The 11906-nt window shown below is 43.0% G+C and overlaps 1 protein-coding gene across 1 annotated transcript in view; it reads left to right on the top strand.

Moving 5' to 3' along the window:
* The first annotated feature begins 11747 nt into the window (after window positions 1–11747).
* KIAA2026 (KIAA2026 ortholog) overlaps window positions 11748–11906 on the top strand; it is a 54058-nt gene continuing 53899 nt past the window's right edge. Inside the window, exon 1 of the mRNA XM_010586049.1 lies at window positions 11748–11795. The gene's annotated coding sequence lies outside the window, so the exon portion shown is untranslated. The remainder of the gene's footprint in view (window positions 11796–11906) is intronic.

Below are 11906 nucleotides of genomic sequence, written 5' to 3'. Positions count from 1 at the left end.
CCCTGCACATTTCTCTTCCTGGCTGGCCACTGTGAAGCATTTTCCATTCTCTCTGTGTCTCTCTCTCCCTTCTCCCCTGCCCCCATCTCTCTTTCTCTCTTCGTGCTTCCCTTTCCCTTTCTGTCACTCTGTCTCTCACTCTTCTTTCTGTTTGGGTTTTTTTATTTATTTTCCTAGCTTCACCATTAGAGTCAATGCATTTCATCAGCCATGGACCCAACTAATAACTGTATCACTAGAGTTACAACGCTAGGTCCAGTCCATCACTGGACATACATTCAAAATTTTTTTCTAATTCAGATTAGTATCTCAGATTATCTTGAAAGAAAAACATCAACAAAATTACTATAAAATTAGGTTTAGTATAATTATTGGCATGGAAAGAAACAAGGAAAACAACTGCCTAAAACTGGTTTGGTTTGGGGGGTTTTGGTTTTGGGTTTTTTTTTTAGGTAAAAGGATATTAATCTGCAAAAAGTCAATATTTGCAGCAATGAGAAGGAAGAAGTTTCCTGATACCACATGCTATGCATGAATAATATTGAGCATACAGTAAATAATAGCAACTACACTTTATCAGCCAGTTAATTTGCAAAGAATTTGCAGGATACCTAACTCAAAGTCTCTCAAGCTGGAACAAAACTGAAATGTAGCCAATGGACTGTACTAGAAAAAAAGATCAGATATAAAAACTTATTTCTAATTCTGACTCCAGTGTATTTACAGGTTTACACTGGGGAAAAGTTTGATCACAAATAGTAATAATCTAAAGAAAGCCTATCCAAAACATTTTCAGTGAAAGTGATTGAAAACATTAAAACAGATGTGGAAGACAGTATTTTCAGAGTTTGGAGATGTCAGCTCAAAAATACTTGCTCTAGTTTTGAATACAGAGTTTCTAGTCTAAAATCCAGTGACCTACTATTATGGAATACGGATTATATTTTCATTATGCCAGAACATATGTTAATATTTGTATAAGAAGTTCCTCTTTTTCATCACAGTGAGGTCTTTCTCCCCAAAGGCATGAAGATACCAAACTGAATATAGTTAGCAGCTTACTGAAACAAACTGACATGGTAATCTATCAATACATTTTTTTCTTGGAAACTGTAGGAGTTTTTAATATTCTAAGAACTTTTTAACATGAGCATGTAACAGTCAACTTTATCTTTATGTGAACATCCTGTTTACACGGCATGCCAAAATACAGGACTAAACTGAGTCTACAGTAGCCTATCTACTTCTCCCAGTACTTCCAAACTGTCATTAAATAATTCTGTTATACTCTACAGTGAAGCTTTCTGCTCAAAACAGCAGGCACTTATTTAAACCTCCATGTGTTTCTGCATGCAACAGAAGTCTAATGACTTAGTAATGACTATGCTGACCACTGCTGCAAAGTCTACCATTTTTTGAAAAACATCTGTTCTTAAAAACACACACACAAAAGTGAAAAATGAGACTCTATAAATGGAAGCTATTTCTGCCATTTTACTGTTTTTTAACTTTTCTCAAAGTCTAGAGTTCTTACACTGAATGTTACTGCAGTTGCATTTTACTCATTATGGGTTACATAATTTTTGGTCCTTCCAGCAATAACCAGCAGGATGACATCTCTTAAACTTGAGATCACAAAAGATGTGCTCTCTTCACTCGCTAGGGGGACACAGCTCCACAGAAGGGGTTCAGCAAAAGTGGTCCACTGCACTGTAATATGCTGCAATACCCAGTGGTGTTACAAGCCATGTGCTTTCACTGCATATAGAGGAAAACCTGGAGGCTGTCAGGATATTTTCTTGGACTACAGTAGCTTTCCTTTCTTACATGCAAAATTGAGTCACATTAACTTTAGCTTTAGTCCTTCTATTCCAAAGCAGAGTAGGGTTAACTTCAAAAGAGAGTGGGAGTGACACAATATAAAGGGACATTCCAGAAGTTTACATTTTTGTATTAAAAGTTACACAAAGGGAGGCCATGCTGTATCCTTAAAAAGAGATCAGTTCTTCTTTTTCTTTAGTTGTCTTGATTTCAATGGGGATTTTCAATGAGGGTCAATGAAGACTTATCCTCAGTAGAGAAGGATCCAGCTGGGGAAATTTAAACAAACTGGATGTAAACAAGCCCTTTGGACTTAATGGAGTGTACCTGCAAGTGCTGAGGGCGCTGGCGAATGTCATTGCAAGGCCACTCTTGGTTATCTCTGAAAAGTCATGGCAACTGGGAGAGGTTCCTGAGGACTGGGAGAGAGCCACTCCTGTCTCCAAGCAGGACGGGAAGCAGGATCGTGGGAAGTACTGACCAGTCAACTTCACCTTGATCCCAGAGAAGGTAAAACAAATAATACTACAAACCATTTCTACACTATACAAAGGACAAGCAGGTGACTGGGAGTAGTCAGCATGGATTCATGAAAGGTAAATCATGCCTGACCAACCTCATAGTGTTCTGCAATGACACGACTGGCAGTGGATGCTGTTTATCTTGCCTTTAGTAAGATTTTTGACAGTCTTCCATTGCATACCTATTGACAAACTGATGAAATATGGACTAGATAAGTGGACAGTGAGATGGGTTTAAAACTGGTGCTAGGCTTAGAAGATTGTAATCAGTGGCACGAAGTCCACCTCAGAGGCCAGTCACTCATGGTGTACCCCAGGGTTGTTACAGGTGCTAGTACTGTTTAACATCATTAATGATCTAGATGACGGGGCAGAGTTCTCCCTCAGGAATTTTGAAAACAACTCAGAATTGAGAACAGAGCTTTATACACAGAATGGATACACCGGATGCTGCCACTCAGAGGGACCTTGACAAGCTGGAGAAATGGGCTGACAGGAACTTCATGGAGTTCAACAAAGGGAAAACTAAACTGCTGCACCTGGGGAGGAATGACACCCCACAGCAGCACATTTTTGTCTGATTTTGGGGCTGATTGACTGGAAAGCAGCTTGGCAGAACTGAAACAGGTTGTCTGGAGAGGTTGTAGAGCCTCCTTCCTTGAAGATATTCAAAACCCAACTGAACAAGGCACTGAGCAAGCTGTTCTAGTTTCCCCTGCTTTGAGGTCTGTTTCAACTTCAACTATCCTTGTGATTCTGTTAAACTAATATTAAAAAAAAAAATAATTATTTATATTGGTTGATTAATTTATTTACTCTGAATTTTGTAAATCTCCTATTTGGAAATAATTGTGGTTTTTCTTTGAACGTAGAGTTAAAACAGATGTATAGAAGAGGTGTGGTTGGATGAGACTGAAGACTGTTACATTTTAACCAAATTCTACTGATGGATTCCTACAACTTTTGTGAAAACTTTCGTGAACAAGCATCAGTATTTGTAGTTATCAAGAAATACAGATCATCCTTATAATTTATATTTTTCAAGTATTGCCCAGTCTTTCCACTATTCTTCATTGACGGACTATTACAGTAGGATACAAGTGTTGTCTTATATGTGTGTTCAATGTGTAAGGTGACTAAGCACTGCCACAGCTTCTTTTGTTTGACACCAGCCACCAGGCACAGTGACATACAATGCGTACTGTAGAATAATTGATAATGTGAACATATTTGGAGTTCTCTTTTCCCCTGTCAAAAGCAGACATTCATATCTGGGTGACTGCAGTTTTAGCTCTGGCCTGTGATATGTCTTCTCAGGTACCATGGAACATGGTCTTTACAGTTAATGATTATAAAGCAACTGAATGGGCAGTCAACAGAGCAAATATTTTAGTCACCTAAACATTGCCTAATTGTTTAGTCACCTAAACATACTTTTAATGTCTGTATCTAGTCCCTCTCAAAATCTCTCTTTGCTATTAAAATTATACCCTTGTACGTCTTCTCCAATCTTCAGCAATGGGAAAGGGAAATAACTGTGATTTCTGTAATACCACAACAATAAAAAACAAGTTTCAACTCTGCAGTTAGACATAGTAAAGTACAATTGCGAAACCTTCCACTTACATAAAGGTTAAGTCTATATGAAGCAATTTTGTGGTTGCCTTTCTTGTGTTGCACAGTTACAGAAAGAAGAGTAAAAATGTATGCTGTTGGAGGTTTCCAAGTTCCTGTTACCCTGATTTTCCAAGGAACTGAGGCTTACACAGTTGTGCTGTCTATCTGTCTGTCCTCTCCAATCACTTTTGAACCTGCTGGATAATTTTGACCAAGTTTGGCAAGGGCATAAAAGGAGGAAACTTAGCTGAAAAAAATACACATTCTTTCAAGTTTTGTGAACAGCAGCAGCTGAATAGCAGACAGACTGACATACATTGCTGAATGAAAAACTGCAGCCTGATCTGAACAGTTATCCTTTCTCTTTGGCTAAGGACCTAGTTATCAGCCTGCATGTACTGGCTGTCTGGGTGCAACAAGTTCAATGACAACCCACGGTGGATCTGAACACTGGTGTTTATTTCAGAATCAAAGAGTGCAGAGCTTTTACCCTACTTAATTATCTGGCACAATCAATCACTCATGTCATGTTCCTAGGTCTCAACCTGCCTCCTCTGCAGAAAGGTTGCTGCTGGTCTGGGATGGTTGGACAGAAAAATCATGTTGGTTCCTGCTGTGCTGCTTCCTGCAGCACCCGTCCCGGGCATTACTAGCCAAGGTCCCTGGGCATGCCACGGCATTCATCTCCACACAGCTCTCTGATCTCCGGGATCTTCCCCACTACCAGGATCTTTCCTCCAACAAGGATTTCATCTTCCGCTTTCTGGGCCCCTTTCCACTTTCTTAGACCACTTCTATTCAGGGACCCTTCTTTTTGGAGCCATCTCTTCTTTCCAGGGCCCCAACCCCTCGCTTTTCTAAATCCAGATAGTCTATGTGGAGAAGCACAATGCATGACCTGCCTCCTAACTGGTGGTTTTGTCCCTAATTAATTGGAGGGGTCAGGACATGTCACTTCTATTTTGTCCAGATATTACCAAAATTTACAGCCAGTCCATATCAACTGCAGGTAGCAGGCTTGTGCTTCAGAGCTTCAAAGATCAGTTTCATATGTTCATCACCACCTCAACATGCAGTCATTGCCCACCACCTTTTAGCATTCACAGTTTAAGTTGTATTTTCATCTGTGACACCGGCAAGCAGGTATGGAGCTGAACCAGTCACAGCACTGGGCTGTGACACTCTTGCCTCAGTGTTAATGGAAGGTAGGGGAGGGAATGAGGGAAGGTTTAAGGATGTGAAGATACTGCAGCAGTGTAACTCCGTATCAGGACACATCAGTTCACAGGGAACCAGCTATGATTAGTTTTACTGTTCAGGAACCAACGTTACAGCTACCTCTCTGTTCTGCCTGTCACATATTTAGGTGACAAAAAGTAATTTTGGTGCAGTGTTATGGAGAAAAGTAGCTGGCACTAGGCAAGTGAATTATAAAAGGTAGAAATGGGAAAGAACACAAAATTTTAAAGTTTTAGAAAAGAATAAAAATGGCAAGTTCCATCACACTGCTCTTCAGGAGGAGCCTGGTTTAGCAGTCTAACCAGAAGTAACTAGCTCATGCAGTGGACTTCAAAGGCATTCTGGAATCAAGAAAAAATATTTGAATTTGTTCATTTTGCTTTATTCTTTCTCTAGTTCTGAAAAGACGTCATAACAGAACTTTGAATCATAACATCATATTAATAAAAATTAAATATTTATTTCTGTTTTTTGTAAAGGAATGGATTTTTGATGCATTGCAAGACGTAAAATTTTACTTCTCCTTTACTTTATGTTGCTGAGAATTACTTATTTTAGGGAGAACTGTAGTTTTTCGGCACTACTTGATGCAGAACTTTGGGTACAGAACAGCTTACAGCTCTGAGAACTCAAAAAAGTGGGAATGCCTCTAAAGTGTAAAATTCAAGGATGCTTCCTCTGTTTTCTGTCGGCTTGTATACCTAATTGGCAACGAGGACAGCATTCGCAATAAGAAGTAGTACTGTATCCCTAAATGGGAAGAAGATCTAAGTAACGGTGGTGGGACATGTGAGAGGATGAAAAAGATCAGAAAAATAACTCATCTGGAATGTTTCAAAGATTGATTATTTTCTTTACATATCAGAGACCCTGTTCCCCAAGAATTTTTGTGCAGCTGATAAAAAGGAAACTTCAGGTGGCAGATCCTCAAAAGAAAAGAACTTTGATAGTGTTATCTGGAGTTTAGTGTTGGGTTTATTTACCATTAGGTTATTAAGCAAATGGAGCATGTGGTTATCTGGGCACACAATTTAACTGTTTCTTCTGGCAGTGCTAATTCACCTCACAGAAGAGCTCCAAGGACCCTTAATGTGGGCTGTCTTGTATGTCACTGTGGGGGTCATCAGTAGCAGAAAATTGAATTTTGGACCTCTGGGCTTAACGAATGAACTAAAAGAAGCAGAGTGAAGATAATAGTAAGCTAATCAGTCACTATTTATGACACTGCCAGCAGCAGAAGAAAATGATACACTGAGTGGATGTGTGTTATATAAAGAACAGGGTTTTTTCTGGTATGTGGACCATAACCTGAAGTTGAAGGTGGAAGATACTTTTTGACCCCCTTTACTGCTCCAGAAGCAAACAGATAACATTATTTCAAGTTTCAGAAAGTCCAGCATTTCACAGAAAGAAACACACAATTTTACTCTTCTTGCTAAACACTGTTTCTGTACTGCTGCTGCAGCGATCATCTTTCTTCATCCCACACCCTGAAACAAGCAGCTCCTGACCTGTTAGGACACAACCTTCCAGTGTCCTAATATGCATATTATAATTCTGCCAGCCTAAATGATTCTTTGAGGGTGGTGGAATGGTGATATTTTCCTTTAAAAAAATGCTATAGTGCTCTTGAAAAGGTTAGGATACACAAGAACTTGAGCTAGAGGACCTTTAGATTTCAGAAGTTTAGAGCAGTTTTTATAAAATATTTTACACATTTTTTAAGAATTATGTATAAAACTCTGAGAATTTGCATACAATCTGTTGTTAAATATAGACAATAGCCACAAGTAACCCAGGCAGTTAGAACTTTTGGGTTTTGCCTAGTAGTTCATCTTAATCTATATAATATTTGTAGCTGCTAGCTGTTACTTTATGGTCTAGTAACACTGAATTCAGTTTGAGAGAAAATGTAAAGGCAAAGTATCAGGTTAGGGCACACTATAAAATCTTTATAATAATACCCAGGTCAAGTTTCAGGAAGAGACTAAATATTTACATTGTCAATGGGTATCTGTAGAAATTGTGGATACTTTCATGGTCAGCCTAAAATACTTGCTTAACTTTAGATCCCTGAGTTTGACCTCCATGACCCACTAAGGTTCCCTCACCGAACAATCATATCTGAGGTAAAGGATACTGGTCATGTCTGAGAGTTGTCTCTATTCCTCTACAAGATCATCCTGTCCTTTGCGAACTGTATATGGAAGATTACTCTTTCCCAAGCATATCTCACATTTCTCCCTGATGCCTTTATCCACCTGACATTTGCACTTTTCCCTAACTACCTCAGACACTGTGGATAACACTGTAATTGCAAAATTTCTTGCCATCTTTGTGATAACATGAAGGCAGAGGGGCTCATTTAGTATAACATGCTGTCTTAGAAAAGATCATGCAGATCCACATTTGTAATTATTTTTTATGGTTAAAAAAGATGTAAATCTATATCATGACATTTTACAAAAATTGTGTATCAAATTCAGATGTATGGAGAGAAATTAGAATAAGCCTCATTGAAGTGTTAAATTTATCAGCTCTCTTTATTCTGAACAATATTTTTTTCTGGTATGTGGGTCGTAGCTCCTATTACTAAAACTGAATGTGGTAAAACACAACTCCATTTTATCACTGTTACATATTTTCTAAAGTTTGTTTCCTTTTGCTCCCGCAGTTATATCCTGGGTACATCGAAATGGAGTACTACCTCTAACTTAAAGCAGGAATGGGGTATGGTTTTTATTCAACAGTGCACTCGTGTGGCAAGACGTAGAAAGTACACAGATAGCATACTACGGGCTTGGTTAAACGCAATGTATTTTTTCATTACAGAAGACAAAATAACACATAAAAGTTGCAGATGGGTAGAATGATCTGTTCTCCAGTATAATTCATCTCAGGCACTTTTTTTTTTAATTCTTTTATCCTACTTTGATTGCATACCTAGAAAAATTATCCCCCTTAAAATATTTCAGTGATACAAGTCATAGCTCCCAATAAAGAATATTATCTTGTTTTGTCATACGTGGCCCCATTCGTCACTGTAAATTTAATTTCAGATTGTAATATTGATATTTGTATTTCTTTCATCACCATAGACTAAAATATCTGTTTTCTAAGGCAGACCTGAATATAGCTGAGATGTTATCACACCAAAATCGACAGGCATCACATTTTGTGGCTCCTCATGTACTAGTCTATAAAGTGTATGCAAAATTCTGACTACAAGTTCTCATAGCCTCAAGGCAAGGCCAGATGTATAGCAAGAAGTAACAACTTTTATTAAGCTTCCTGGTATTGTTGAAGGACATATAAATGAGCTTCCAGCAAACAAACCCTTCAAACAAAGAAACAATCAAAAAAAGTGGAGTTGAAAGCTAACCATACATTGAAAACAACTGCTCTTATTTATTTAGACATGCAGCACATGATATAACCATCCGTGTTATCTCAGTCCTGTCTCGCAGGGGAGACCTACAAAACACATTCACGACCATTGAACTAAAACTCTAACTTTTTGGAATACAAGAACAGTGGAAGAGAGATACTGGCTTTAGTAGTTCATTATAGTCTCTCTCCTTCCCCATCACAAAACTGCATATTCCAGAGACCACAAATTCTTTTTCTGTCATTGAGAAGACAGCCACCTCAAAGAAATCATAATAGGTACCTGTAAACCGAGAGCTTTTAGGCAACTGGAGAAACAGTAACTGGTCAGCCGACACAAGTCAAAGCAACTTTACTGTTGCCATTTCTAGTCTTTGTGAAGCTGTATTTCAGGGAGAAAGAAGCCCTTTGAAGCACACCTCCCACATTCTGGGCAATCACAAGCAGGTGTAGATTGGTATAATGTAAGTGTCAGGGAGCAGGTCAGCCGGGAGCAGAAAGACACAGCACAGCACGCAGGGCAGAGAGCTCACCCACAAGAGCCGCAGTACTGTAGTACCCAAGCAAGAAGAACAGGGCTTGTAATTCCCTCTCTCCTCCAACAGTACATGTTTGGTCCAACTGAAATAGTTGGACTGTCTATAGTCTCGCTAAGCTTTCTTTCACTCTGCCATTTCCCACGGCTAACAGATTTCTGCAAAGTGTCTGGCTGCCAGCAGGCCCCACAGCAGGGAGGTTGCAAGCAACTCACATCTCAGTGGGGCTGGACATTCACAGTCCTGAAGAAAGAAAAGCCTCATTTTGAACATTAGTGGAGAGCTGATCCTCATTAATCCAGGGCAGGCCTGATCTCAAGACTTGTGAAGACTTGTGGCCTTACATGTTGTCAGGCCAAGGACTGAAGGGAGGAGGGAAGCCACTGTTGGGTGTCCTGGGAAGAGGCCTAAGAATCCTGCTGGGATGAATTTTCCTATCTGATTGACCCAGCAGTACCAGAAAGCGAGTGTTGCTGGCCGAAATGCCAATGCCACAAAGCTGCTAAAAGAGCTGCCAGTCTAATCTACTTTTATTTAACTTATACCAGAAATTTCCACTGTAACTTGCTTGCTGCTTTCCATCATCTTCAATCATGCTTTTTCCACAGTTGATTTAACCTCCATGTATGTTGCAGGAAGCCCTCCACCACTTCTGTCCCCCTGATGACGACCCTCCCCCTTCAACTGGGAGTGGGAATTAGACAAGCTGAACTCTCTTCCTGAGATAAGTTATCAAAGAAAACACAAGACAGCATTCCCTCTGTTTTGTACCAGGACATGCTGGTTTATTATGGTCCCAGCAAGAAAGGCATTCAGACTTTGCAAAGTATCATTTCAAACGCAATTTATTAGAGTTAACACCATAAAGAAATGGAGAACTGCTATCTAACAGCATTTCAGATGCTGCAAGCCACGAGCAGTGCAGCATCAAATCACCCTCTGACCAGGGCACACACTGTGAAGCCCCCATCTGTGGAAGGGCTACCCCATTTGTGGTCATTCAGGCTATTAGAGGATTTTCTTACAAGAAAACAACTCTATTCATCATTTCTACTGTCAGACAGCAAGGATATTCACATAACTTCTTGCTGCACTTTGAGATTGAGCCAAGGTCACGGAGGCAGTGTAATCACCGATATGCAGCAGCTGCCTGCCGGCTCCTCTTAACAGCAAGCTGGCTGAGTTTATCCTGCGGCCATGTGATGTGCATGGCACAACAGCGGCCTGAAGGTCATGCTGTATGTGGCAACACTCGGGTTAACTGTTGCGTGGATCGCTAACTTCTCCGTGCACAGTGGTCCTCCAGGCAGGATCACCCCCCTCCAACGTGGGGGCAGGCTGCAGCCTCTGCTACAGCGCCACAAACTGCATGCCAAGGTGTCTGACGTCAGTTCTTTGGAGTCTGCAGTACAAGGGGGAGGATTGGGAGGATAAAGCCAGGTAGCTGTAGTATCAGTGGCAGATATTATAGGAGAGGTGTGATAGGAGAGGTGCCAGGACCTCAGGGATCAACCTTTGTTCATAGGCTGTACCAGGGCTTTGTAGGCTGAGGTTGGAAAACGGGGCGAGAGGGGGCATTTGGTAAGCTGGTGGGTCCCAAACTTCTGTCCCTTAGGCATGGCCTGCAGGGGAAGCATAGCACGGCGAGCGGGCTGCTGTGCCCGTGGCCCCCGCCTCAGGCCCCTTCCGCAAAAACATCTTGGCAGAAGCACTTATGAAAGCTGGCTGTGACGACACGGGGATGGAAATTTCCTGGTGCCCTTAGAATTGATAAAGTGCGGTCATGACAGGGGAGCGGTTCTGCATTCCTTCATGTTGCAACGTCTGACTTACTCCTGTCAAGACAGTGTTGCGGGCGAGGTCTCTGGAGCGATCTCTGCAGAAAGCTGCCTCGCAGAAGGGACGAGAATGCCGCCACAGAAGTAGAGGCTCTATTAAAGAAAACTTGGGTGTCCCCCCCGCCCCCTTAGGTTCACTGTCTCTCTCTTAGCTGTTCAGGCAGTTGTATCTGCCGGAGGGGGCAAGGTCAGCACCGCGCACCCAAGCGATCGTCTCCCAGCTGCCCGAGGCTGCCGCTGCGGAGCCGCCTGGAGCGGGGGTCCGCCGGGGCGGAGGGTGCTGGAGGGCAAGCCGGGGGGGGGGCTGCGGCGCCCCCCGGGCGGCTCAGCGCCGATCCGCGCAGCTTCAACTCCCCCGCGGGCGCAACCGAGTGCTTTTGCGAGCTGCCTCACGCTCACGGCCGAGCGTCCTTCAGGGAACACTTCCACCGCTCGGGAAACCCGAACGTGACCCGCGTGTCCGCCGAGGCAACCTCTTACGCGCAGCACCAGAGCAGAGGCCCGTCTGCGCCTCGGTGACGCTGGCGGAGGTTATTCCGCACCGGTATCAACCCCCGTGCCGCGCGAGGACAGGGCGGAGGACCGGGGGCGCCCCCCCACCCTGACGAGAGGACGCCCTCCCCGAGGCCGCTAGGCGGCGCCGTCTCCCCGGCCTCCGCCGCCGCCTCCCCGCTCCCCCCAACATTCCCGCCGGGAACGCCCAACCCTGCGCGTGCGCACCAGCGCCCGCCTCCCGCGCCCTGCGCCCCGCGCCGAGCCAGGCGCCCTCTGATGACGCCACCTCACCTGGCGTCCAAAACAACCAGCGGGCCGCCGCTCGGGCGCATGCGCGCTAGGTGAGGCGGCGGGTCCCTTTCTCTCGCCCCTCTCCCGGGGGGGTGCCCCCCCCCCCCCACCCTCCCGACCCCCGGAACGCGCCGACCGTTAACTGACACCGCTGCCCGCCG

Source organism: Haliaeetus leucocephalus, unplaced genomic scaffold, assembly GCF_000737465.1.
Source record: "Haliaeetus leucocephalus isolate CR32 unplaced genomic scaffold, Haliaeetus_leucocephalus-4.0 Scaffold139, whole genome shotgun sequence".
NCBI lineage: Eukaryota > Metazoa > Chordata > Aves > Accipitriformes > Accipitridae > Haliaeetus > Haliaeetus leucocephalus.
The sequence above is the reverse complement of the archived record's forward strand: the minus strand, read 5'-3'. Positions and strand labels throughout refer to the sequence as shown.